General features: G+C 45.1%; 20 non-coding genes across 20 annotated transcripts; all 20 read right to left on the bottom strand.

The window, feature by feature from the left end:
- Positions 1-747: 747 nt before the first annotated feature.
- LOC141184634 (U2 spliceosomal RNA) lies at positions 748-938 on the bottom strand. The gene has a single exon (XR_012259371.1). It is a non-coding gene; the product is annotated as a U2 spliceosomal RNA (small nuclear RNA).
- A 1,121-nt stretch (positions 939-2,059) lies between these two features.
- On the bottom strand, positions 2,060-2,250 carry LOC141184635 (U2 spliceosomal RNA). The gene has a single exon (XR_012259372.1). It is a non-coding gene; the product is annotated as a U2 spliceosomal RNA (small nuclear RNA).
- Positions 2,251-3,371: 1,121 nt separating this feature from the next.
- LOC141184312 (U2 spliceosomal RNA) lies at positions 3,372-3,562 on the bottom strand. Its single transcript, XR_012259079.1, has one exon. It is a non-coding gene; the product is annotated as a U2 spliceosomal RNA (small nuclear RNA).
- Positions 3,563-4,685: 1,123 nt separating this feature from the next.
- On the bottom strand, positions 4,686-4,876 carry LOC141184636 (U2 spliceosomal RNA). Its single transcript, XR_012259373.1, has one exon. It is a non-coding gene; the product is annotated as a U2 spliceosomal RNA (small nuclear RNA).
- Positions 4,877-5,998: 1,122 nt separating this feature from the next.
- Positions 5,999-6,189, bottom strand: LOC141184637 (U2 spliceosomal RNA). Its single transcript, XR_012259374.1, has one exon. It is a non-coding gene; the product is annotated as a U2 spliceosomal RNA (small nuclear RNA).
- A 1,121-nt stretch (positions 6,190-7,310) lies between these two features.
- Positions 7,311-7,501, bottom strand: LOC141184313 (U2 spliceosomal RNA). Its single transcript, XR_012259080.1, has one exon. It is a non-coding gene; the product is annotated as a U2 spliceosomal RNA (small nuclear RNA).
- Positions 7,502-8,624: 1,123 nt separating this feature from the next.
- Positions 8,625-8,815, bottom strand: LOC141187831 (U2 spliceosomal RNA). Its single transcript, XR_012261979.1, has one exon. It is a non-coding gene; the product is annotated as a U2 spliceosomal RNA (small nuclear RNA).
- Positions 8,816-9,937: 1,122 nt separating this feature from the next.
- On the bottom strand, positions 9,938-10,128 carry LOC141187832 (U2 spliceosomal RNA). Its single transcript, XR_012261980.1, has one exon. It is a non-coding gene; the product is annotated as a U2 spliceosomal RNA (small nuclear RNA).
- Positions 10,129-11,249: 1,121 nt separating this feature from the next.
- On the bottom strand, positions 11,250-11,440 carry LOC141187833 (U2 spliceosomal RNA). The gene has a single exon (XR_012261981.1). It is a non-coding gene; the product is annotated as a U2 spliceosomal RNA (small nuclear RNA).
- Positions 11,441-12,562: 1,122 nt separating this feature from the next.
- On the bottom strand, positions 12,563-12,753 carry LOC141184234 (U2 spliceosomal RNA). Its single transcript, XR_012259009.1, has one exon. It is a non-coding gene; the product is annotated as a U2 spliceosomal RNA (small nuclear RNA).
- Positions 12,754-13,876: 1,123 nt separating this feature from the next.
- Positions 13,877-14,067, bottom strand: LOC141187834 (U2 spliceosomal RNA). The gene has a single exon (XR_012261982.1). It is a non-coding gene; the product is annotated as a U2 spliceosomal RNA (small nuclear RNA).
- A 1,120-nt stretch (positions 14,068-15,187) lies between these two features.
- Positions 15,188-15,378, bottom strand: LOC141187835 (U2 spliceosomal RNA). Its single transcript, XR_012261983.1, has one exon. It is a non-coding gene; the product is annotated as a U2 spliceosomal RNA (small nuclear RNA).
- A 1,121-nt stretch (positions 15,379-16,499) lies between these two features.
- Positions 16,500-16,690, bottom strand: LOC141187626 (U2 spliceosomal RNA). Its single transcript, XR_012261795.1, has one exon. It is a non-coding gene; the product is annotated as a U2 spliceosomal RNA (small nuclear RNA).
- Positions 16,691-17,811: 1,121 nt separating this feature from the next.
- LOC141187836 (U2 spliceosomal RNA) lies at positions 17,812-18,002 on the bottom strand. Its single transcript, XR_012261984.1, has one exon. It is a non-coding gene; the product is annotated as a U2 spliceosomal RNA (small nuclear RNA).
- A 1,121-nt stretch (positions 18,003-19,123) lies between these two features.
- On the bottom strand, positions 19,124-19,314 carry LOC141187837 (U2 spliceosomal RNA). The gene has a single exon (XR_012261985.1). It is a non-coding gene; the product is annotated as a U2 spliceosomal RNA (small nuclear RNA).
- A 1,124-nt stretch (positions 19,315-20,438) lies between these two features.
- Positions 20,439-20,629, bottom strand: LOC141184419 (U2 spliceosomal RNA). The gene has a single exon (XR_012259176.1). It is a non-coding gene; the product is annotated as a U2 spliceosomal RNA (small nuclear RNA).
- Positions 20,630-21,751: 1,122 nt separating this feature from the next.
- On the bottom strand, positions 21,752-21,942 carry LOC141187839 (U2 spliceosomal RNA). Its single transcript, XR_012261986.1, has one exon. It is a non-coding gene; the product is annotated as a U2 spliceosomal RNA (small nuclear RNA).
- Positions 21,943-23,064: 1,122 nt separating this feature from the next.
- LOC141187840 (U2 spliceosomal RNA) lies at positions 23,065-23,255 on the bottom strand. The gene has a single exon (XR_012261987.1). It is a non-coding gene; the product is annotated as a U2 spliceosomal RNA (small nuclear RNA).
- Positions 23,256-24,374: 1,119 nt separating this feature from the next.
- On the bottom strand, positions 24,375-24,565 carry LOC141187841 (U2 spliceosomal RNA). Its single transcript, XR_012261988.1, has one exon. It is a non-coding gene; the product is annotated as a U2 spliceosomal RNA (small nuclear RNA).
- Positions 24,566-25,686: 1,121 nt separating this feature from the next.
- Positions 25,687-25,877, bottom strand: LOC141187843 (U2 spliceosomal RNA). The gene has a single exon (XR_012261990.1). It is a non-coding gene; the product is annotated as a U2 spliceosomal RNA (small nuclear RNA).
- Between the last annotated feature and the right edge of the window lie 343 nt (positions 25,878-26,220).

The raw sequence follows: 26,220 nt of genomic DNA on the forward strand, positions 1-26,220 counted from the left end.
GCTGTGCGCAGGTATATAAAGGCTCAGAGCCTATTATGACACGCGCAGCCAGCGTTCCATTGCCACATTCCGTCTACTGCAGGCGGGATACCTGGATGGCTGAATGTCACTGAGAAGCTCACAGAGACCGCCATAAGCAACAGTTTAAAAGAATGCCACAGACTAATCAACCAAACTTTTTGGGTTGGTTTCTCTTTTATAGTCTGCAGGCATTAAATGAAAGAAGTCAGTGTTCCAGCAGAGGGAGACAACGTTTCAGAAAAGGCATTGTAGCAAACCAAAAAAGAAATTTTAAGCGCAGCAGAGTAACCAGCTCACATACCTGTTAGCTCAGGTGAGTTTAAAAGGCTGCTGTTGATAACAAGGGCATTTGCTAAATAGATGGTGTGTGTGCAACAATATACTGAAAGGTCAATTATATTGTGCAGCTTATCTCACCACCTGTAGTTATTTAGGTGAAAGCTCCAAAATGCTTGCCTAATATGTCTGTTTATCCAAAAGGAAGTATAGAGGGAGAGCTAGATAGATAGCATTGCATTACATTACATTACATGGCAATGCAATGCACAGTTGCTGAAGTTGAACCAAAATGAGCTTGTCATCTGGCTTCTGCAACTTTTAACATGAAAAATCCAATGAGGAGAAGAAAAGCAAAGCCAAAGAGTCCATCCCAAAATCCGACAAACAAGCAAAATGAACAAAAAGCATTGAATTCAATTCTTTCTGATTTTAGAAACTGCATTAAAGAAGGGGTGCACCGGTCCTGGAGATACTGCAATACCAGGTCAATGCGTGGAGTGGACAGAGCAAGCTCTTTTTCCATCTCCCTGTTCTAAAAATCCATTTAATATATGGTCCCCAGATAGGGGATGTATCAGATATTAAACTGATAAGAACAGATACTACACTTGATCTTAGCCAAAAGGCCGAGAAGCGATAACCAGAATTGGTTTCCGACTACGGTGCCACCCAAGGATTCTGAAAAGTCCATTTGTGGAGATGGCCACCTGGACTCCCGTTAAGAAGACATGCTGTCAACCTCTAGATCCCTCACATGCCTGCACTTTTCGGCTTGCTGCTGCTGCAATCCACGCGTTTTAGATCTGCATAACTCCACCTCTTTTAGCACAGTACCCTCAACCCCCGGCTGTTCCCACCCGCCTCAACACCGTTGGAAGGGAGGAGAACCAATTAAGGCGGGGGGGGGGGTGGAACGAGCAGCTGTCTACCCTTAGCAGGAGGGTTGCTGATTAATTACCTCTCCTGCTGCTGCTGCTGCTGGCTGTCCAGCAGCAGACTGAAGGTGGCTGCTGCTGTGCGCAGGTATATAAAGGCTCAGAGCCTATTATGACACGCGCAGCCAGCGTTCCATTGCCACATTCCGTCTACTGCAGGCGGGATACCTGGATGGCTGAATGTCACTGAGAAGCTCACAGAGACCGCCATAAGCAACAGTTTAAAAGAATGCCACAGACTAATCAACCAAACTTTTTGGGTTGGTTTCTCTTTTATAGTCTGCAGGCATTAAATGAAAGAAGTCAGTGTTCCAGCAGAGGGAGACAACGTTTCAGAAAAGGCATTGTAGCAAACCAAAAAAGAAATTTTAAGCGCAGCAGAGTAACCAGCTCACATACCTGTTAGCTCAGGTGAGTTTAAAAGGCTGCTGTTGATAACAAGGGCATTTGCTAAATAGATGGTGTGTGTGCAACAATATACTGAAAGGTCAATTATATTGTGCAGCTTATCTCACCACCTGTAGTTATTTAGGTGAAAGCTCCAAAATGCTTGCCTAATATGTCTGTTTATCCAAAAGGAAGTATAGAGGGAGAGCTAGATAGATAGCATTGCATTACATTACATTACATGGCAATGCAATGCACAGTTGCTGAAGTTGAACCAAAATGAGCTTGTCATCTGGCTTCTGCAACTTTTAACATGAAAAATCCAATGAGGAGAAGAAAAGCAAAGCCAAAGAGTCCATCCCAAAATCCGACAAACAAGCAAAATGAACAAAAAGCATTGAATTCAATTCTTTCTGATTTTAGAAACTGCATTAAAGAAGGGGTGCACCGGTCCTGGAGATACTGCAATACCAGGTCAATGCGTGGAGTGGACAGAGCAAGCTCTTTTTCCATCTCCCTGTTCTAAAAATCCATTTAATATATGGTCCCCAGATAGGGGATGTATCAGATATTAAACTGATAAGAACAGATACTACACTTGATCTTAGCCAAAAGGCCGAGAAGCGATAACCAGAATTGGTTTCCGACTACGGTGCCACCCAAGGATTCTGAAAAGTCCATTTGTGGAGATGGCCACCTGGACTCCCGTTAAGAAGACATGCTGTCAAACTCTAGATCCCTCACATGCCTGCACTTTTCGGCTTGCTGCTGCTGCAATCCACGCGTTTTAGATCTGCATAACTCCACCTCTTTTAGCACAGTACCCTCAACCCCCGGCTGTTCCCACCCGCCTCAACACCGTTGGAAGGGAGGAGAACCAATTAAGGCGGGGGGGGGGGTGGAACGAGCAGCTGTCTACCCTTAGCAGGAGGGTTGCTGATTAATTACCTCTCCTGCTGCTGCTGCTGCTGGCTGTCCAGCAGCAGACTGAAGGTGGCTGCTGCTGTGCGCAGGTATATAAAGGCTCAGAGCCTATTATGACACGCGCAGCCAGCATTCCATTGCCACATTCCGTCTACTGCAGGCGGTATACCTGGATGGCTGAATGTCACTGAGAAGCTCACAGAGACCGCCATAAGCAACAGTTTAAAAGAATGCCACAGACTAATCAACCAAACTTTTTGGGTTGGTTTCTCTTTTATAGTCTGCAGGCATTAAATGAAAGAAGTCAGTGTTCCAGCAGAGGGAGACAACGTTTCAGAAAAGGCATTGTAGCAAACCAAAAAAGAAATTTTAAGCGCAGCAGAGTAACCAGCTCACATACCTGTTAGCTCAGGTGAGTTTAAAAGGCTGCTGTTGATAACAAGGGCATTTGCTAAATAGATGGTGTGTGTGCAACAATATACTGAAAGGTCAATTATATTGTGCAGCTTATCTCACCACCTGTAGTTATTTAGGTGAAAGCTCCAAAATGCTTGCCTAATATGTCTGTTTATCCAAAAGGAAGTATAGAGGGAGAGCTAGATAGATAGCATTGCATTACATTACATTACATGGCAATGCATTGCACAGTTGCTGAAGTTGAACCAAAATGAGCTTGTCATCTGGCTTCTGCAACTTTTAACATGAAAAATCCAATGAGGAGAAGAAAAGCAAAGCCAAAGAGTCCATCCCAAAATCCGACAAACAAGCAAAATGAACAAAAAGCATTGAATTCAATTCTTTCTGATTTTAGAAACTGCATTAAAGAAGGGGTGCACCGGTCCTGGAGATACTGCAATACCAGGTCAATGCGTGGAGTGGACAGAGCAAGCTCTTTTTCCATCTCCCTGTTCTAAAAAACCATTTAATATATGGTCCCCAGATAGGGGACGTATCAGATATTAAACTGATAAGAACAGATACTACACTTGATCTTAGCCAAAAGGCCGAGAAGCGATAACCAGAATTGGTTTCCGACTACGGTGCCACCCAAGGATTCTGAAAAGTCCATTTGTGGAGATGGCCACCTGGACTCCCGTTAAGAAGACATGCTGTCAACCTCTAGATCCCTCACATGCCTGCACTTTTCGGCTTGCTGCTGCTGCAATCCACGCGTTTTAGATCTGCATAACTCCACCTCTTTTAGCACAGTACCCTCAACCCCCGGCTGTTCCCACCCGCCTCAACACCGTTGGAAGGGAGGAGAACCAATTAAGGCGGGGAAGGGGGGGTGGAACGAGCAGCTGTCTACCCTTAGCAGGAGGGTTGCTGATTAATTACCTCTCCTGCTGCTGCTGCTGCTGGCTGTCCAGCAGCAGACTGAAGGTGGCTGCTGCTGTGCGCAGGTATATAAAGGCTCAGAGCCTATTATGACACGCGCAGCCAGCGTTCCATTGCCACATTCCGTCTACTGCAGGCGGGATACCTGGATGGCTGAATGTCACTGAGAAGCTCACAGAGACCGCCATAAGCAACAGTTTAAAAGAATGCCACAGACTAATCAACCAAACTTTTTGGGTTGGTTTCTCTTTTATAGTCTGCAGGCATAAAATGAAAGAAGTCAGTGTTCCAGCAGAGGGAGACAACGTTTCAGAAAAGGCATTGTAGCAAACCAAAAAAGAAATTTTAAGCGCAGCAGAGTAACCAGCTCACATACCTGTTAGCTCAGGTGAGTTTAAAAGGCTGCTGTTGATAACAAGGGCATTTGCTAAATAGATGGTGTGTGTGCAACAATATACTGAAAGGTCAATTATATTGTGCAGCTTATCTCACCACCTGTAGTTAATTAGGTGAAAGCTCCAAAATGCTTGCCTAACATGTCTGTTTATCCAAAAGGAAGTATAGAGGGAGAGCTAGATAGATAGCATTGCATTACATTACATTACATGGCAATGCAATGCACAGTTGCTGAAGTTGAACCAAAATGAGCTTGTCATCTGGCTTCTGCAACTTTTAACATGAAAAATCCAATGAGGAGAAGAAAAGCAAAGCCAAAGAGTCCATCCCAAAATCCGACAAACAAGCAAAATGAACAAAAAGCATTGAATTCAATTCTTTCTGATTTTAGAAACTGCATTAAAGAAGGGGTGCACCGGTCCTGGAGATACTGCAATACCAGGTCAATGCGTGGAGTGGACAGAGCAAGCTCTTTTTCCATCTCCCTGTTCTAAAAATCCATTTAATATATGGTCCCCAGATAGGGGATGTATCAGATATTAAACTGATAAGAACAGATACTACACTTGATCTTAGCCAAAAGGCCGAGAAGCGATAACCAGAATTGGTTTCCGACTACGGTGCCACCCAAGGATTCTGAAAAGTCCATTTGTGGAGATGGCCACCTGGACTCCCGTTAAGAAGACATGCTGTCAACCTCTAGATCCCTCACATGCCTGCACTTTTCGGCTTGCTGCTGCTGCAATCCACGCGTTTTAGATCTGCATAACTCCACCTCTTTTAGCACAGTACCCTCAACCCCCGGCTGTTCCCACCCGCCTCAACACCGTTGGAAGGGAGGAGAACCAATTAAGGCGGGGGGGGGGGGTGGAACGAGCAGCTGTCTACCCTTAGCAGGAGGGTTGCTGATTAATTACCTCTCCTGCTGCTGCTGCTGCTGGCTGTCCAGCAGCAGACTGAAGGTGGCTGCTGCTGTGCGCAGGTATATAAAGGCTCAGAGCCTATTATGACACGCGCAGCCAGCGTTCCATTGCCACATTCCGTCTACTGCAGGCGGGATACCTGGATGGCTGAATGTCACTGAGAAGCTCACAGAGACCGCCATAAGCAACAGTTTAAAAGAATGCCACAGACTAATCAACCAAACTTTTTGGGTTGGTTTCTCTTTTATAGTCTGCAGGCATTAAATGAAAGAAGTCAGTGTTCCAGCAGAGGGAGACAACGTTTCAGAAAAGGCATTGTAGCAAACCAAAAAAGAAATTTTAAGCGCAGCAGAGTAACCAGCTCACATACCTGTTAGCTCAGGTGAGTTTAAAAGGCTGCTGTTGATAACAAGGGCATTTGCTAAATAGATGGTGTGTGTGCAACAATATACTGAAAGGTCAATTATATTGTGCAGCTTATCTCACCACCTGTAGTTATTTAGGTGAAAGCTCCAAAATGCTTGCCTAATATGTCTGTTTATCCAAAAGGAAGTATAGAGGGAGAGCTAGATAGATAGCATTGCATTACATTACATTACATGGCAATGCAATGCACAGTTGCTGAAGTTGAACCAAAATGAGCTTGTCATCTGGCTTCTGCAACTTTTAACATGAAAAATCCAATGAGGAGAAGAAAAGCAAAGCCAAAGAGTCCATCCCAAAATCCGACAAACAAGCAAAATGAACAAAAAGCATTGAATTCAATTCTTTCTGATTTTAGAAACTGCATTAAAGAAGGGGTGCACCGGTCCTGGAGATACTGCAATACCAGGTCAATGCGTGGAGTGGACAGAGCAAGCTCTTTTTCCATCTCCCTGTTCTAAAAATCCATTTAATATATGGTCCCCAGATAGGGGATGTATCAGATATTAAACTGATAAGAACAGATACTACACTTGATCTTAGCCAAAAGGCCGAGAAGCGATAACCAGAATTGGTTTCCGACTACGGTGCCACCCAAGGATTCTGAAAAGTCCATTTGTGGAGATGGCCACCTGGACTCCCGTTAAGAAGACATGCTGTCAAACTCTAGATCCCTCACATGCCTGCACTTTTCGGCTTGCTGCTGCTGCAATCCACGCGTTTTAGATCTGCATAACTCCACCTCTTTTAGCACAGTACCCTCAACCCCCGGCTGTTCCCACCCGCCTCAACACCGTTGGAAGGGAGGAGAACCAATTAAGGCGGGGGGGGGGGTGGAACGAGCAGCTGTCTACCCTTAGCAGGAGGGTTGCTGATTAATTACCTCTCCTGCTGCTGCTGCTGCTGGCTGTCCAGCAGCAGACTGAAGGTGGCTGCTGCTGTGCGCAGGTATATAAAGGCTCAGAGCCTATTATGACACGCGCAGCCAGCATTCCATTGCCACATTCCGTCTACTGCAGGCGGTATACCTGGATGGCTGAATGTCACTGAGAAGCTCACAGAGACCGCCATAAGCAACAGTTTAAAAGAATGCCACAGACTAATCAACCAAACTTTTTGGGTTGGTTTCTCTTTTATAGTCTGCAGGCATTAAATGAAAGAAGTCAGTGTTCCAGCAGAGGGAGACAACGTTTCAGAAAAGGCATTGTAGCAAACCAAAAAAGAAATTTTAAGCGCAGCAGAGTAACCAGCTCACATACCTGTTAGCTCAGGTGAGTTTAAAAGGCTGCTGTTGATAACAAGGGCATTTGCTAAATAGATGGTGTGTGTGCAACAATATACTGAAAGGTCAATTATATTGTGCAGCTTATCTCACCACCTGTAGTTATTTAGGTGAAAGCTCCAAAATGCTTGCCTAATATGTCTGTTTATCCAAAAGGAAGTATAGAGGGAGAGCTAGATAGATAGCATTGCATTACATTACATTACATGGCAATGCATTGCACAGTTGCTGAAGTTGAACCAAAATGAGCTTGTCATCTGGCTTCTGCAACTTTTAACATGAAAAATCCAATGAGGAGAAGAAAAGCAAAGCCAAAGAGTCCATCCCAAAATCCGACAAACAAGCAAAATGAACAAAAAGCATTGAATTCAATTCTTTCTGATTTTAGAAACTGCATTAAAGAAGGGGTGCACCGGTCCTGGAGATACTGCAATACCAGGTCAATGCGTGGAGTGGACAGAGCAAGCTCTTTTTCCATCTCCCTGTTCTAAAAAACCATTTAATATATGGTCCCCAGATAGGGGACGTATCAGATATTAAACTGATAAGAACAGATACTACACTTGATCTTAGCCAAAAGGCCGAGAAGCGATAACCAGAATTGGTTTCCGACTACGGTGCCACCCAAGGATTCTGAAAAGTCCATTTGTGGAGATGGCCACCTGGACTCCCGTTAAGAAGACATGCTGTCAACCTCTAGATCCCTCACATGCCTGCACTTTTCGGCTTGCTGCTGCTGCAATCCACGCGTTTTAGATCTGCATAACTCCACCTCTTTTAGCACAGTACCCTCAACCCCCGGCTGTTCCCACCCGCCTCAACACCGTTGGAAGGGAGGAGAACCAATTAAGGCGGGGAAGGGGGGGTGGAACGAGCAGCTGTCTACCCTTAGCAGGAGGGTTGCTGATTAATTACCTCTCCTGCTGCTGCTGCTGCTGGCTGTCCAGCAGCAGACTGAAGGTGGCTGCTGCTGTGCGCAGGTATATAAAGGCTCAGAGCCTATTATGACACGCGCAGCCAGCGTTCCATTGCCACATTCCGTCTACTGCAGGCGGGATACCTGGATGGCTGAATGTCACTGAGAAGCTCACAGAGACCGCCATAAGCAACAGTTTAAAAGAATGCCACAGACTAATCAACCAAACTTTTTGGGTTGGTTTCTCTTTTATAGTCTGCAGGCATAAAATGAAAGAAGTCAGTGTTCCAGCAGAGGGAGACAACGTTTCAGAAAAGGCATTGTAGCAAACCAAAAAAGAAATTTTAAGCGCAGCAGAGTAACCAGCTCACATACCTGTTAGCTCAGGTGAGTTTAAAAGGCTGCTGTTGATAACAAGGGCATTTGCTAAATAGATGGTGTGTGTGCAACAATATACTGAAAGGTCAATTATATTGTGCAGCTTATCTCACCACCTGTAGTTAATTAGGTGAAAGCTCCAAAATGCTTGCCTAACATGTCTGTTTATCCAAAAGGAAGTATAGAGGGAGAGCTAGATAGATAGCATTGCATTACATTACATTACATGGCAATGCAATGCACAGTTGCTGAAGTTGAACCAAAATGAGCTTGTCATCTGGCTTCTGCAACTTTTAACATGAAAAATCCAATGAGGAGAAGAAAAGCAAAGCCAAAGAGTCCATCCCAAAATCCGACAAACAAGCAAAATGAACAAAAAGCATTGAATTCAATTCTTTCTGATTTTAGAAACTGCATTAAAGAAGGGGTGCACCGGTCCTGGAGATACTGCAATACCAGGTCAATGCGTGGAGTGGACAGAGCAAGCTCTTTTTCCATCTCCCTGTTCTAAAAATCCATTTAATATATGGTCCCCAGATAGGGGACGTATCAGATATTAAACTGATAAGAACAGATACTACACTTGATCTTAGCCAAAAGGCCGAGAAGCGATAACCAGAATTGGTTTCCGACTACGGTGCCACCCAAGGATTCTGAAAAGTCCATTTGTGGAGATGGCCACCTGGACTCCCGTTAAGAAGACATGCTGTCAACCTCTAGATCCCTCACATGCCTGCACTTTTCGGCTTGCTGCTGCTGCAATCCACGTGTTTTAGATCTGCATAACTCCACCTCTTTTAGCACAGTACCCTCAACCCCCGGCTGTTCCCACCCGCCTCAACACCGTTGGAAGGGAGGAGAACCAATTAAGGCGGGGGGGGGGGGTGGAACGAGCAGCTGTCTACCCTTAGCAGGAGGGTTGCTGATTAATTACCTCTCCTGCTGCTGCTGCTGCTGGCTGTCCAGCAGCAGACTGAAGGTGGCTGCTGCTGTGCGCAGGTATATAAAGGCTCAGAGCCTATTATGACACGCGCAGCCAGCGTTCCATTGCCACATTCCGTCTACTGCAGGCGGGATACCTGGATGGCTGAATGTCACTGAGAAGCTCACAGAGACCGCCATAAGCAACAGTTTAAAAGAATGCCACAGACTAATCAACCAAACTTTTTGGGTTGGTTTCTCTTTTATAGTCTGCAGGCATTAAATGAAAGAAGTCAGTGTTCCAGCAGAGGGAGACAACGTTTCAGAAAAGGCATTGTAGCAAACCAAAAAAGAAATTTTAAGCGCAGCAGAGTAACCAGCTCACATACCTGTTAGCTCAGGTGAGTTTAAAAGGCTGCTGTTGATAACAAGGGCATTTGCTAAATAGATGGTGTGTGTGCAACAATATACTGAAAGGTCAATTATATTGTGCAGCTTATCTCACCACCTGTAGTTATTTAGGTGAAAGCTCCAAAATGCTTGCCTAATATGTCTGTTTATCCAAAAGGAAGTATAGAGGGAGAGCTAGATAGATAGCATTGCATTACATTACATTACATGGCAATGCAATGCACAGTTGCTGAAGTTGAACCAAAATGAGCTTGTCATCTGGCTTCTGCAACTTTTAACATGAAAAATCCAATGAGGAGAAGAAAAGCAAAGCCAAAGAGTCCATCCCAAAATCCGACAAACAAGCAAAATGAACAAAAAGCATTGAATTCAATTCTTTCTGATTTTAGAAACTGCATTAAAGAAGGGGTGCACCGGTCCTGGAGATACTGCAATACCAGGTCAATGCGTGGAGTGGACAGAGCAAGCTCTTTTTCCATCTCCCTGTTCTAAAAATCCATTTAATATATGGTCCCCAGATAGGGGACGTATCAGATATTAAACTGATAAGAACAGATACTACACTTGATCTTAGCCAAAAGGCCGAGAAGCGATAACCAGAATTGGTTTCCGACTACGGTGCCACCCAAGGATTCTGAAAAGTCCATTTGTGGAGATGGCCACCTGGACTCCCGTTAAGAAGACATGCTGTCAACCTCTAGATCCCTCACATGCCTGCACTTTTCGGCTTGCTGCTGCTGCAATCCACGCGTTTTAGATCTGCATAACTCCACCTCTTTTAGCACAGTACCCTCAACCCCCGGCTGTTCCCACCCGCCTCAACACCGTTGGAAGGGAGTAGAACCAATTAAGGCGGGGGGGGGGGTGGAACGAGCAGCTGTCTACCCTTAGCAGGAGGGTTGCTGATTAATTACCTCTCCTGCTGCTGCTGCTGCTGGCTGTCCAGCAGCAGACTGAAGGTGGCTGCTGCTGTGCGCAGGTATATAAAGGCTCAGAGCCTATTATGACACGCGCAGCCAGCGTTCCATTGCCACATTCCGTCTACTGCAGGCGGGATACCTGGATGGCTGAATGTCACTGAGAAGCTCACAGAGACCGCCATAAGCAACAGTTTAAAAGAATGCCACAGACTAATCAACCAAACTTTTTGGGTTGGTTTCTCTTTTATAGTCTGCAGGCATTAAATGAAAGAAGTCAGTGTTCCAGCAGAGGGAGACAACGTTTCAGAAAAGGCATTGTAGCAAACCCAAAAAGAAATTTTAAGCGCAGCAGAGTAACCAGCTCACATACCTGTTAGCTCAGGTGAGTTTAAAAGGCTGCTGTTGATAACAAGGGCATTTGCTAAATAGATGGTGTGTGTGCAACAATATACTGAAAGGTCAATTATATTGTGCAGCTTATCTCACCACCTGTAGTTATTTAGGTGAAAGCTCCAAAATGCTTGCCTAATATGTCTGTTTATCCAAAAGGAAGTATAGAGGGAGAGCTAGATAGATAGCATTGCATTACATTACATTACATGGCAATGCAATGCACAGTTGCTGAAGTTGAACCAAAATGAGCTTGTCATCTGGCTTCTGCAACTTTTAACATGAAAAATCCAATGAGGAGAAGAAAAGCAAAGCCAAAGAGTCCATCCCAAAATCCGACAAACAAGCAAAATGAACAAAAAGCATTGAATTCAATTCTTTCTGATTTTAGAAACTGCATTAAAGAAGGGGTGCACCGGTCCTGGAGATACTGCAATACCAGGTCAATGCGTGGAGTGGACAGAGCAAGCTCTTTTTCCATCTCCCTGTTCTAAAAATCCATTTAATATATGGTCCCCAGATAGGGGACGTATCAGATATTAAACTGATAAGAACAGATACTACACTTGATCTTAGCCAAAAGGCCGAGAAGCGATAACCAGAATTGGTTTCCGACTACGGTGCCACCCAAGGATTCTGAAAAGTCCATTTGTGGAGATGGCCACCTGGACTCCCGTTAAGAAGACATGCTGTCAACCTCTAGATCCCTCACATGCCTGCACTTTTCGGCTTGCTGCTGCTGCAATCCACGGGTTTTAGATCTGCATAACTCCACCTCTTTTAGCACAGTACCCTCAACCCCCGGCTGTTCCCACCCGCCTCAACACCGTTGGAAGGGAGGAGAACCAATTAAGGCGGGGGGGGGGGGTGGAACGAGCAGCTGTCTACCCTTAGCAGGAGGGTTGCTGATTAATTACCTCTCCTGCTGCTGCTGCTGCTGGCTGTCCAGCAGCAGACTGAAGGTGGCTGCTGCTGTGCGCAGGTATATAAAGGCTCAGAGCCTATTATGACACGCGCAGCCAGCGTTCCATTGCCACATTCCGTCTACTGCAGGCGGGATACCTGGATGGCTGAATGTCACTGAGAAGCTCACAGAGACCGCCATAAGCAACAGTTTAAAAGAATGCCACAGACTAATCAACCAAACTTTTTGGGTTGGTTTCTCTTTTATAGTCTGCAGGCATTAAATGAAAGAAGTCAGTGTTCCAGCAGAGGGAGACAACGTTTCAGAAAAGGCATTGTAGCAAACCAAAAAAGAAATTTTAAGCGCAGCAGAGTAACCAGCTCACATACCTGTTAGCTCAGGTGAGTTTAAAAGGCTGCTGTTGATAACAAGGGCATTTGCTAAATAGATGGTGTGTGTGCAACAATATACTGAAAGGTCAATTATATTGTGCAGCTTATCTCACCACCTGTAGTTATTTAGGTGAAAGCTCCAAAATGCTTGCCTAATATGTCTGTTTATCCAAAAGGAAGTATAGAGGGAGAGCTAGATAGATAGCATTGCATTACATTACATTACATGGCAATGCAATGCACAGTTGCTGAAGTTGAACCAAAATGAGCTTGTCATCTGGCTTCTGCAACTTTTAACATGAAAAATCCAATGAGGAGAAGAAAAGCAAAGCCAAAGAGTCCATCCCAAAATCCGACAAACAAGCAAAATGAACAAAAAGCATTGAATTCAATTCTTTCTGATTTTAGAAACTGCATTAAAGAAGGGGTGCACCAGTCCTGGAGATACTGCAATACCAGGTCAATGCGTGGAGTGGACAGAGCAAGCTCTTTTTCCATCTCCCTGTTCTAAAAATCCATTTAATATATGGTCCCCAGATAGGGGACGTATCAGATATTAAACTGATAAGAACAGATACTACACTTGATCTTAGCCAAAAGGCCGAGAAGCGATAACCAGAATTGGTTTCCGACTACGGTGCCACCCAAGGATTCTGAAAAGTCCATTTGTGGAGATGGCCACCTGGACTCCCGTTAAGAAGACATGCTGTCAACCTCTAGATCCCTCACATGCCTGCACTTTTCGGCTTGCTGCTGCTGCAATCCACGCGTTTTAGATCTGCATAACTCCACCTCTTTTAGCACAGTACCCTCAACCCCCGGCTGTTCCCACCCGCCTCAACACCGTTGGAAGGGAGGAGAACCAATTAAGGCGGGGGGGGGGTGGAACGAGCAGCTGTCTACCCTTAGCAGGAGGGTTGCTGATTAATTACCTCTCCTGCTGCTGCTGCTGCTGCTGGCTGTCCAGCAGCAGACTGAAGGTGACTGCTGCTGTGCGCAGGTATATAAAGGCTCAGAGCCTATTATGACACGCGCAGCCAGCGTTCCATTGCCACATTCCGTCTACTGCAGGCGGGATACCTGGATGGCTGAATGTCACTGAGAAGCTCACAGAGACCGCCATAAGCAACAGTTTAAAAGAATGCCACAGACTAATCAACCAAACTTTTTGGGTTGGTTTCTCTTTTATAGTCTGCAGGCATTAAATGAAAGAAGTCAGTGTTCCAGCAGAGGGAGACAACGTTTCAGAAAAGGCATTGTAGCAAACCAAAAAAGAAATTTTAAGCGCAGCAGAGTAACCAGCTCACATACCTGTTAGCTCAGGTGAGTTTAAAAGGCTGCTGTTGATAACAAGGGCATTTGCTAAATAGATGGTGTGTGTGCAACAATATACTGAAAGGTCAATTATATTGTGCAGCTTATCTCACCACCTGTAGTTATTTAGGTGAAAGCTCCAAAATGCTTGCCTAATATGTCTGTTTATCCAAAAGGAAGTATAGAGGGAGAGCTAGATAGATAGCATTGCATTACATTACATTACATGGCAATGCAATGCACAGTTGCTGAAGTTGAACCAAAATGAGCTTGTCATCTGGCTTCTGCAACTTTTAACATGAAAAATCCAATGAGGAGAAGAAAAGCAAAGCCAAAGAGTCCATCCCAAAATCCGACAAACAAGCAAAATGAACAAAAAGCATTGAATTCAATTCTTTCTGATTTTAGAAACTGCATTAAAGAAGGGGTGCACCGGTCCTGGAGATACTGCAATACCAGGTCAATGCGTGGAGTGGACAGAGCAAGCTCTTTTTCCATCTCCCTGTTCTAAAAATCCATTTAATATATGGTCCCCAGATAGGGGACGTATCAGATATTAAACTGATAAGAACAGATACTACACTTGATCTTAGCCAAAAGGCCGAGAAGCGATAACCAGAATTGGTTTCCGACTACGGTGCCACCCAAGGATTCTGAAAAGTCCATTTGTGGAGATGGCCACCTGACTCCCGTTAAGAAGACATGCTGTCAACCTCTAGATCCCTCACATGCCTGCACTTTTCGGCTTGCTGCTGCTGCAATCCACGCGTTTTAGATCTGCATAACTCCACCTCTTTTAGCACAGTACCCTCAACCCCCGGCTGTTCCCACCCGCCTCAACACCGTTGGAAGGGAGGAGAACCAATTAAGGCGGGGGGGGGGGTGGAACGAGCAGCTGTCTACCCTTAGCAGGAGGGTTGCTGATTAATTACCTCTCCTGCTGCTGCTGCTGCTGGCTGTCCAGCAGCAGACTGAAGGTGGCTGCTGCTGTGCGCAGGTATATAAAGGCTCAGAGCCTATTATGACACGCGCAGCCAGCGTTCCATTGCCACATTCCGTCTACTGCAGGCGGGATACCTGGATGGCTGAATGTCACTGAGAAGCTCACAGAGACCGCCATAAGCAACAGTTTAAAAGAATGCCACAGACTAATCAACCAAACTTTTTGGGTTGGTTTCTCTTTTATAGTCTGCAGGCATTAAATGAAAGAAGTCAGTGTTCCAGCAGAGGGAGACAACGTTTCAGAAAAGGCATTGTAGCAAACCAAAAAAGAAATTTTAAGCGCAGCAGAGTAACCAGCTCACATACCTGTTAGCTCAGGTGAGTTTAAAAGGCTGCTGTTGATAACAAGGGCATTTGCTAAATAGATGGTGTGTGTGCAACAATATACTGAAAGGTCAATTATATTGTGCAGCTTATCTCACCACCTGTAGTTATTTAGGTGAAAGCTCCAAAATGCTTGCCTAATATGTCTGTTTATCCAAAAGGAAGTATAGAGGGAGAGCTAGATAGATAGCATTGCATTACATTACATTACATGGCAATGCAATGCACAGTTGCTGAAGTTGAACCAAAATGAGCTTGTCATCTGGCTTCTGCAACTTTTAACATGAAAAATCCAATGAGGAGAAGAAAAGCAAAGCCAAAGAGTCCATCCCAAAATCCGACAAACAAGCAAAATGAACAAAAAGCATTGAATTCAATTCTTTCTGATTTTAGAAACTGCATTAAAGAAGGGGTGCACCGGTCCTGGAGATACTGCAATACCAGGTCAATGCGTGGAGTGGACAGAGCAAGCTCTTTTTCCATCTCCCTGTTCTAAAAATCCATTTAATATATGGTCCCCAGATAGGGGACGTATCAGATATTAAACTGATAAGAACAGATACTACACTTGATCTTAGCCAAAAGGCCGAGAAGCGATAACCAGAATTGGTTTCCGACTACGGTGCCACCCAAGGATTCTGAAAAGTCCATTTGTGGAGATGGCCACCTGGACTCCCGTTAAGAAGACATGCTGTCAACCTCTAGATCCCTCACATGCCTGCACTTTTCGGCTTGCTGCTGCTGCAATCCACGCGTTTTAGATCTGCATAACTCCACCTCTTTTAGCACAGTACCCTCAACCCCCGGCTGTTCCCACCCGCCTCAACACCGTTGGAAGGGAGGAGAACCAATTAAGGCGGGGGGGGGGGTGGAACGAGCAGCTGTCTACCCTTAGCAGGAGGGTTGCTGATTAATTACCTCTCCTGCTGCTGCTGCTGCTGGCTGTCCAGCAACAGACTGAAGGTGGCTGCTGCTGTGCGCAGGTATATAAAGGCTCAGAGCCTATTATGACACGCGCAGCCAGCGTTCCATTGCCACATTCCGTCTACTGCAGGCTGGATACCTGGATGGCTGAATGTCACTGAGAAGCTCACAGAGACCGCCATAAGCAACAGTTTAAAAGAATGCCACAGACTAATCAACCAAACTTTTTGGGTTGGTTTCTCTTTTATAGTCTGCAGGCATTAAATGAAAGAAGTCAGTGTTCCAGCAGAGGGAGACAACGTTTCAGAAAAGGCATTGTAGCAAACCAAAAAAGAAATTTTAAGCGCAGCAGAGTAACCAGCTCACATACCTGTTAGCTCAGGTGAGTTTAAAAGGCTGCTGTTGATAACAAGGGCATTTGCTAAATAGATGGTGTGTGTGCAACAATATACTGAAAGGTCAATTATATTGTGCAGCTTATCTCACCACCTGTAGTTATTTAGGTGAAAGCTCCAAAATGCTTGCCTAATATGTCTGTTTATCCAAAAGGAAGTATAGAGGGAGAGCTAGATAGATAGCATTGCATTACATTACATTACATGGCAATGCAATGCACAGTTGCTGAAGTTGAACCAAAATGAGCTTGTCATCTGGCTTCTGCAACTTTTAACATGAAAAATCCAATGAGGAGAAGAAAAGCAAAGCCAAAGAGTCCATCCCAAAATCCGACAAACAAGCAAAATGAACAAAAAGCATTGAATTCAATTCTTTCTGATTTTTGAAACTGCATTAAAGAAGGGGTGCACCGGTCCTGGAGATACTGCAATACCAGGTCAATGCGTGGAGTGGACAGAGCAAGCTCTTTTTCCATCTCCCTGTTCTAAAAATCCATTTAATATATGGTCCCCTGATAGGGGACGTATCAGATATTAAACTGATAAGAACAGATACTACACTTGATCTTAGCCAAAAGGCCGAGAAGCGATAACCAGAATTGGTTTCCGACTACGGTGCCACCCAAGGATTCTGAAAAGTCCATTTGTGGAGATGGCCACCTGGACTCCCGTTAAGAAGACATGCTGTCAACCTCTAGATCCCTCACATGCCTGCACTTTTCGGCTTGCTGCTGCTGCAATCCACGCGTTTTAGATCTGCATAACTCCACCTCTTTTAGCACAGTACCCTCAACCCCCGGCTGTTCCCACCCGCCTCAACACCGTTGGAAGGGAGGAGAACCAATTAAGGCGGGGGGGGGGGTGGAACGAGCAGCTGTCTACCCTTAGCAGGAGGGTTGCTGATTAATTACCTCTCCTGCTGCTGCTGCTGCTGGCTGTCCAGCAGCAGACTGAAGGTGGCTGCTGCTGTGCGCAGGTATATAAAGGCTCAGAGCCTATTATGACATGCGCAGCCAGCATTCCATTGCCACATTCCGTCTACTGCAGGCGGGATACCTGGATGGCTGAATGTCACTGAGAAGCTCACAGAGACCGCCATAAGCAACAGTTTAAAAGAATGCCACAGACTAATCAACCAAACTTTTTGGGTTGGTTTCTCTTTTATAGTCTGCAGGCATTAAATGAAAGAAGTCAGTGTTCCAGCAGAGGGAGACAACGTTTCAGAAAAGGCATTGTAGCAAACCAAAAAAGAAATTTTAAGCGCAGCAGAGTAACCAGCTCACATACCTGTTAGCTCAGGTGAGTTTAAAAGGCTGCTGTTGATAACAAGGGCATTTGCTAAATAGATGGTGTGTGTGCAACAATATACTGAAAGGTCAATTATATTGTGCAGCTTATCTCACCACCTGTAGTTATTTAGGTGAAAGCTCCAAAATGCTTGCCTAATATGTCTGTTTATCCAAAAGGAAGTATAGAGGGAGAGCTAGATAGATAGCATTGCATTACATTACATTACATGGCAATGCAATGCACAGTTGCTGAAGTTGAACCAAAATGAGCTTGTCATCTGGCTTCTGCAACTTTTAACATGAAAAATCCAATGAGGAGAAGAAAAGCAAAGCCAAAGAGTCAATCCCAAAATCCGACAAACAAGCAAAATGAACAAAAAGCATTGAATTCAATTCTTTCTGATTTTAGAAACTGCATTAAAGAAGGGGTGCACCGGTCCTGGAGATACTGCAATACCAGGTCAATGCGTGGAGTGGACAGAGCAAGCTCTTTTTCCATCTCCCTGTTCTAAAAATCCATTTAATATATGGTCCCCAGATAGGGGACGTATCAGATATTAAACTGATAAGAACAGATACTACACTTGATCTTAGCCAAAAGGCCGAGAAGCGATAACCAGAATTGGTTTCCGACTACGGTGCCACCCAAGGATTCTGAAAAGTCCATTTGTGGAGATGGCCACCTGGACTCCCGTTAAGAAGACATGCTGTCAACCTCTAGATCCCTCACATGCCTGCACTTTTCGGCTTGCTGCTGCTGCAATCCACGCGTTTTAGATCTGCATAACTCCACCTCTTTTAGCACAGTACCCTCAACCCCCGGCTGTTCCCACCCGCCTCAACACCGTTGGAAGGGAGGAGAACCAATTAAGGCGGGGGGGGGGGTGGAACGAGCAGCTGTCTACCCTTAGCAGGATGGTTGCTGATTAATTACCTCTCCTGCTGCTGCTGCTGCTGGCTGTCCAGCAACAGACTGAAGGTGGCTGCTGCTGTGCGCAGGTATATAAAGGCTCAGAGCCTATTATGACACGCGCAGCCAGCGTTCCATTGCCACATTCCGTCTACTGCAGGCGGGATACCTGGATGGCTGAATGTCACTGAGAAGCTCACAGAGACCGCCATAAGCAACAGTTTAAAAGAATGCCACAGACTAATCAACCAAACTTTTTGGGTTGGTTTCTCTTTTATAGTCTGCAGGCATTAAATGAAAGAAGTCAGTGTTCCAGCAGAGGGAGACAACGTTTCAGAAAAGGCATTGTAGCAAACCAAAAAAGAAATTTTAAGCGCAGCAGAGTAACCAGCTCACATACCTGTTAGTTCAGGTGAGTTTAAAAGGCTGCTGTTGATAACAAGGGCATTTGCTAAATAGATGGTGTGTGTGCAACAATATACTGAAAGGTCAATTATATTGTGCAGCTTATCTCACCACCTGTAGTTATTTAGGTGAAAGCTCCAAAATGCTTGCCTAATATGTCTGTTTATCCAAAAGGAAGTATAGAGGGAGAGCTAGATAGATAGCATTGCATTACATTACATTACATGGCAATGCAATGCACAGTTGCTGAAGTTGAACCAAAATGAGCTTGTCATCTGGCTTCTGCAACTTTTAACATGAAAAATCCAATGAGGAGAAGAAAAGCAAAGCCAAAGAGTCCATCCCAAAATCCGACAAACAAGCAAAATGAACAAAAAGCATTGAATTCAATTCTTTCTGATTTTAGAAACTGCATTAAAGAAGGGGTGCACCGGTCCTGGAGATACTGCAATACCAGGTCAATGCGTGGAGTGGACAGAGCAAGCTCTTTTTCCATCTCCCTGTTCTAAAAATCCATTTAATATATGGTCCCCAGATAGGGGACGTATCAGATATTAAACTGATAAGAACAGATACTACACTTGATCTTAGCCAAAAGGCCGAGAAGCGATAACCAGAATTGGTTTCCGACTACGGTGCCACCCAAGGATTCTGAAAAGTCCATTTGTGGAGATGGCCACCTGGACTCCCGTTAAGAAGACATGCTGTCAACCTCTAGATCCCTCACATGCCTGCACTTTTCGGCTTGCTGCTGCTGCAATCCACGCGTTTTAGATCTGCATAACTCCACCTCTTTTAGCACAGTACCCTCAACCCCCGGCTGTTCCCACCCGCCTCAACACCGTTGGAAGGGAGGAGAACCAATTAAGGCGGGGGGGGGTGGGGTGGAACGAGCAGCTGTCTACCCTTAGCAGGAGGGTTGCTGATTAATTACCTCTCCTGCTGCTGCTGCTGCTGGCTGTCCAGCAACAGACTGAAGGTGGCTGCTGCTGTGCGCAGGTATATAAAGGCTCAGAGCCTATTATGACACGCGCAGCCAGCGTTCCATTGCCACATTCCGTCTACTGCAGGCGGGATACCTGGATGGCTGAATGTCACTGAGAAGCTCACAGAGACCGCCATAAGCAACAGTTTAAAAGAATGCCACAGACTAATCAACCAAACTTTTTGGGTTGGTTTCTCTTTTATAGTCTGCAGGCATTAAATGAAAGAAGTCAGTGTTCCAGCAGAGGGAGACAACGTTTCAGAAAAGGCATTGTAGCAAACCAAAAAAGAAATTTTAAGCGCAGCAGAGTAACCAGCTCACATACCTGTTAGCTCAGGTGAGTTTAAAAGGCTGCTGTTGATAACAAGGGCATTTGCTAAATAGATGGTGTGTGTGCAACAATATACTGAAAGGTCAATTATATTGTGCAGCTTATCTCACCACCTGTAGTTATTTAGGTGAAAGCTCCAAAATGCTTGCCTAATATGTCTGTTTATCCAAAAGGAAGTATAGAGGGAGAGCTAGATAGATAGCATTGCATTACATTACATTACATGGCAATGCAATGCACAGTTGCTGAAGTTGAACTAAAATGAGCTTGTCATCTGGCTTCTGCAACTTTTAACATGAAAAATCCAATGAGGAGAAGAAAAGCAAAGCCAAAGAGTCCATCCCAAAATCCGACAAAAAAGCAAAATGAACAAAAAGCATTGAATTCAATTCTTTCTGATTTTAGAAACTGCATTAAAGAAGGGGTGCACCGGTCCTGGAGATACTGCAATACCAGGTCAATGCGTGGAGTGGACAGAGCAAGCTCTTTTTCCATCTCCCTGTTCTAAAAATCCATTTAATATATTTTCCCCAGATAGGGGACGTATCAGATATTAAACTGATAAGAACAGATACTACACTTGATCTTAGCCAAAAGGCCGAGAAGCGATAACCAGAATTGGTTTCCGACTACGGTGCCACCCAAGGATTCTGAAAAGTCCATTTGTGGAGATGGCCACCTGGACTCCCGTTAAGAAGACATGCTGTCAACCTCTAGATCCCTCACATGCCTGCACTTTTCGGCTTGCTGCTGCTGCAATCCACGCGTTTTAGATCTGCATAACTCCACCTCTTTTAGCACAGTACCCTCAACCCCCGGCTGTTCCCACCCGCCTCAACACCGTTGGAAGGGAGGAGAACCAATTAAGGCGGGGGGGGGGGGTGGAACGAGCAGCTGTCTACCCTTAGCAGGAGGGTTGCTGATTAATTACCTCTCCTGCTGCTGCTGCTGCTGGCTGTCCAGCAGCAGACTGAAGGTGGCTGCTGCTGTGCGCAGGTATATAAAGGCTCAGAGCCTATTATGACACGCGCAGCCAGCGTTCCATTGCCACATTCCGTCTACTGCAGGCGGGATACCTGGATGGCTGAATATCACTGAGAAGCTCACAGAGACCGCCATAAGCAACAGTTTAAAAGAATGCCACAGACTAATCAACCAAACTTTTTGGGTTGGTTTCTCTTTTATAGTCTGCAGGCATTAAATGAAAGAAGTCAGTGTTCCAGCAGAGGGAGACAACGTTTCAGAAAAGGCATTGTAGCAAACCAAAAAAGAAATTTTAAGCGCAGCAGAGTAACCAGCTCACATACCTGTTAGCTCAGGTGAGTTTAAAAGGCTGCTGTTGATAACAAGGGCATTTGCTAAATAGATGGTGTGTGTGCAACAATATACTGAAAGGTCAATTATATTGTGCAGCTTATCTCACCACCTGTAGTTATTTAGGTGAAAGCTCCAAAATGCTTGCCTAATATGTCTGTTTATCCAAAAGGAAGTATAGAGGGAGAGCTAGATAGATAGCATTGCATTACATTACATTACATGGCAATGCAATGCACAGTTGCTGAAGTTGAACCAAAATGAGCTTGTCATCTGGCTTCTGCAACTTTTAACATGAAAAATCCAATGAGGAGAAGAAAAGCAAAGCCAAAGAGTCCATCCCAAAATCCGACAAACAAGCAAAATGAACAAAAAGCATTGAATTCAATTCTTTCTGATTTTAGAAACTGCATTAAAGAAGGGGTGCACCGGTCCTGGAGATACTGCAATACCAGGTCAATGCGTGGAGTGGACAGAGCAAGCTCTTTTTCCATCTCCCTGTTCTAAAAATCCATTTAATATATGGTCCCCAGATAGGGGACGTATCAGATATTAAACTGATAAGAACAGATACTACACTTGATCTTAGCCAAAAGGCCGAGAAGCGATAACCAGAATTGGTTTCCGACTACGGTGCCACCCAAGGATTCTGAAAAGTCCATTTGTGGAGATGGCCACCTGGACTCCCGTTAAGAAGACATGCTGTCAACCTCTAGATCCCTCACATGCCTGCACTTTTCGGCTTGCTGCTGCTGCAATCCACGCGTTTTAGATCTGCATAACTCCACCTCTTTTAGCACAGTACCCTCAACCCCCGGCTGTTCCCACCCGCCTCAACACCGTTGGAAGGGAGGAGAACCAATTAAGGCGGGGGGGGGGGGTGGAACGAGCAGCTGTCTACCCTTAGCAGGAGGGTTGCTGATTAATTACCTCTCCTGCTGCTGCTGCTGCTGGCTGTCCAGCAGCAGACTGAAGGTGGCTGCTGCTGTGCGCAGGTATATAAAGGCTCAGAGCCTATTATGACACGCGCAGCCAGCGTTCCATTGCCACATTCCGTCTACTGCAGGCGGGATACCTGGATGGCTGAATGTCACTGAGAAGCTCACAGAGACCGCCATAAGCAACAGTTTAAAAGAATGCCACAGACTAATCAACCAAACTTTTTAGGTTGGTTTCTCTTTTATAGTCTGCAGGCATTAAATGAAAGAAGTCAGTGTTCCAGCAGAGGGAGACAACGTTTCAGAAAAGGCATTGTAGCAAACCAAAAAAGAAATTTTAAGCGCAGCAGAGTAACCAGCTCACATACCTGTTAGCTCAGGTGAGTTTAAAAGGCTGCTGTTGATAACAAGGGCATTTGCTAAATAGATGGTGTGTGTGCAACAATATACTGAAAGGTCAATTATATTGTGCAGCTTATCTCACCACCTGTAGTTATTTAGGTGAAAGCTCCAAAATGCTTGCCTAATATGTCTGTTTATCCAAAAGGAAGTATAGAGGGAGAGCTAGATAGATAGCATTGCATTACATTACATTACATGGCAATGCAATGCACAGTTGCTGAAGTTGAACCAAAATGAGCTTGTCATCTGGCTTCTGCAACTTTTAACATGAAAAATCCAATGAGGAGAAGAAAAGCAAAGCCAAAGAGTCCATCCCAAAATCCGACAAACAAGCAAAATGAACAAAAAGCATTGAATTCAATTCTTTCTGATTTTAGAAACTGCATTAAAGAAGGGGTGCACCGGTCCTGGAGATACTGCAATACCAGGTCAATGCGTGGAGTGGACAGAGCAAGCTCTTTTTCCATCTCCCTGTTCTAAAAATCCATTTAATATATGGTCCCCAGATAGGGGACGTATCAGATATTAAACTGATAAGAACAGATACTACACTTGATCTTAGCCAAAAGGCCGAGAAGCGATAACCAGAATTGGTTTCCGACTACGGTGCCACCCAAGGATTCTGAAAAGTCCATTTGTGGAGATGGCCACCTGGACTCCCGTTAAGAAGACATGCTGTCAACCTCTAGATCCCTCACATGCCTGCACTTTTCGGCTTGCTGCTGCTGCAATCCACGCGTTTTAGATCTGCATAACTCCACCTCTTTTAGCACTGTACCCTCAACCCCCGGCTGTTCCCACCCGCCTCAACACCGTTGGAAGGGAGGAGAACCAATTAAGGCGGGGGGGGGTGGAACGAGCAGCTGTCTACCCTTAGCAGGAGGGTTGCTGATTAATTACCTCTCCTGCTGCTGCTGCTGCTGGCTGTCCAGCAGCAGACTGAAGGTGGCTGCTGCTGTGCGCAGGTATATAAAGGCTCAGAGCCTATTATGACACGCGCAGCCAGCGTTCCATTGCCACATTCCGTCTACTGCAGGCGGGATACCTGGATGGCTGAATGTCACTGAGAAGCTCACAGAGACCGCCATAAGCAACAGTTTAAAAGAATGCCACAGACTAATCAACCAAACTTTTTGGGTTGGTTTCTCTTTTATAGTCTGCAGGCATTAAATGAAAGAAGTCAGTGTTCCAGCAGAGGGAGACAACGTTTCAGAAAAGGCATTGTAGCAAACCAAAAAAGAAATTTTAAGCGCAGCAGAGTAACCAGCTCACATACCTGTTAGCTCAGGTGAGTTTAAAAGGCTGCTGTTGATAACAAGGGCATTTGCTAAATAGATGGTGTGTGTGCAACAATATACTGAAAGGTCAATTATATTGTGCAGCTTATCTCACCACCTGTAGTTATTTAGGTGAAAGCTCCAAAATGCTTGCCTAATATGTCTGTTTATCCAAAAGGAAGTATAGAGGGAGAGCTAGATAGATAGCATTGCATTACATTACATTACATGGCAATGCAATGCACAGTTGCTGAAGTTGAACCAAAATGAGCTTGTCATCTGGCTTCTGCAACTTTTAACATGAAAAATCCAATGAGGAGAAGAAAAGCAAAGCCAAAGAGTCCATCCCAAAATCCGACAAACAAGCAAAATGAACAAAAAGCATTGAATTCAATTCTTTCTGATTTTAGAAACTGCATTAAAGAAGGGGTGCACCGGTCCTGGAGATACTGCAATACCAGGTCAATGCGTGGAGTGGACAGAGCAAGCTCTTTTTCCATCTCCCTGTTCTAAAAATCCATTTAATATATGGTCCCCAGATAGGGGACGTATCAGATATTAAACTGATAAGAACAGATACTACACTTGATCTTAGCCAAAAGGCCGAGAAGCGATAACCAGAATTGGTTTCCGACTACGGTGCCACCCAAGGATTCTGAAAAGTCCATTTGTGGAGATGGCCACCTGGACTCCCGTTAAGAAGACATGCTGTCAACCTCTAGATCCCTCACATGCCTGCACTTTTCGGCTTGCTGCTGCTGCAATCCACGCGTTTTAGATCTGCATAACTCCACCTCTTTTAGCACAGTACCCTCAACCCCCGGCTGTTCCCACCCGCCTCAACACCGTTGGAAGGGAGGAGAACCAATTAAGGCGGGGGGGGGGGTGGAACGAGCAGCTGTCTACCCTTAGCAGGAGGGTTGCTGATTAATTACCTCTCCTGCTGCTGCTGCTGCTGGCTGTCCAGCAGCAGACTGAAGGTGGCTGCTGCTGTGCGCAGGTATATAAAGGCTCAGAGCCTATTATGACACGCGCAGCCAGCGTTCCATTGCCACATTCCGTCTACTGCAGGCGGGATACCTGGATGGCTGAATGTCACTGAGAAGCTCACAGAGACCGCCATAAGCAACAGTTTAAAAGAATGCCACAGACTAATCAACCAAACTTTTTGGGTTGGTTTCTCTTTTATAGTCTGCAGGCATTAAATGAAAGAAGTCAGTGTTCCAGCAGAGGGAGACAACGTTTCAGAAAAGGCATTGTATCAAACCAAAAAAGAAATTTTAAGCGCAGCAGAGTAACCAGCTCACATACCTGTTAGCTCAGGTGAGTTTAAAAGGCTGCTGTTGATAACAAGGGCATTTGCTAAATAGATGGTGTGTGTGCAACAATATACTGAAAGGTCAATTATATTGTGCAGCTTATCTCACCACCTGTAGTTATTTAGGTGAAAGCTCCAAAATGCTTGCCTAATATGTCTGTTTATCCAAAAGGAAGTATAGAGGGAGAGCTAGATAGATAGCATTGCATTACATTACATTACATGGCAATGCAATGCACAGTTGCTGAAGTTGAACCAAAATGAGCTTGTCATCTGGCTTCTGCAACTTTTAACATGAAAAATCCAATGAGGAGAAGAAAAGCAAAGCCAAAGAGTCCATCCCAAAATCCGACAAACAAGCAAAATGAACAAAAAGCATTGAATTCAATTCTTTCTGATTTTAGAAACTGCATTAAAGAAGGGGTGCACCGGTCCTGGAGATACTGCAATACCAGGTCAATGCGTGGAGTGGACAGAGCAAGCTCTTTTTCCATCTCCCTGTTCTAAAAATCCATTTAATATATGGTCCCCAGATAGGGGACGTATCAGATATTAAACTGATAAGAACAGATACTACACTTGATCTTAGCCAAAAGGCCGAGAAGCGATAACCAGAATTGGTTTCCGACTACGGTGCCACCCAAGGATTCTGAAAAGTCCATTTGTGGAGATGGCCACCTGGACTCCCGTTAAGAAGACATGCTGTCAACCTCTAGATCCCTCACATGCCTGCACTTTTCGGCTTGCTGCTGCTGCAATCCACGCGTTTTAGATCTGCATAACTCCACCTCTTTTAGCACAGTACCCTCAACCCCCGGCTGTTCCCACCCGCGTCAACACCGTTGGAAGGGAGGAGAACCAATTAAGGCGGGGGTGGGGTGGAACGAGCAGCTGTCTACCCTTAGCAGGAGGGTTGCTGATTAATTACCTCTCCTGCTGCTGCTGCTGGCTG

Source organism: Phyllobates terribilis, unplaced genomic scaffold (genome assembly GCF_046119375.1).
Source record: "Phyllobates terribilis strain yellow unplaced genomic scaffold, ASM4611937v1 Scaffold_40__1_contigs__length_11209783, whole genome shotgun sequence".
Taxonomy (NCBI): domain Eukaryota; kingdom Metazoa; phylum Chordata; class Amphibia; order Anura; family Dendrobatidae; genus Phyllobates; species Phyllobates terribilis.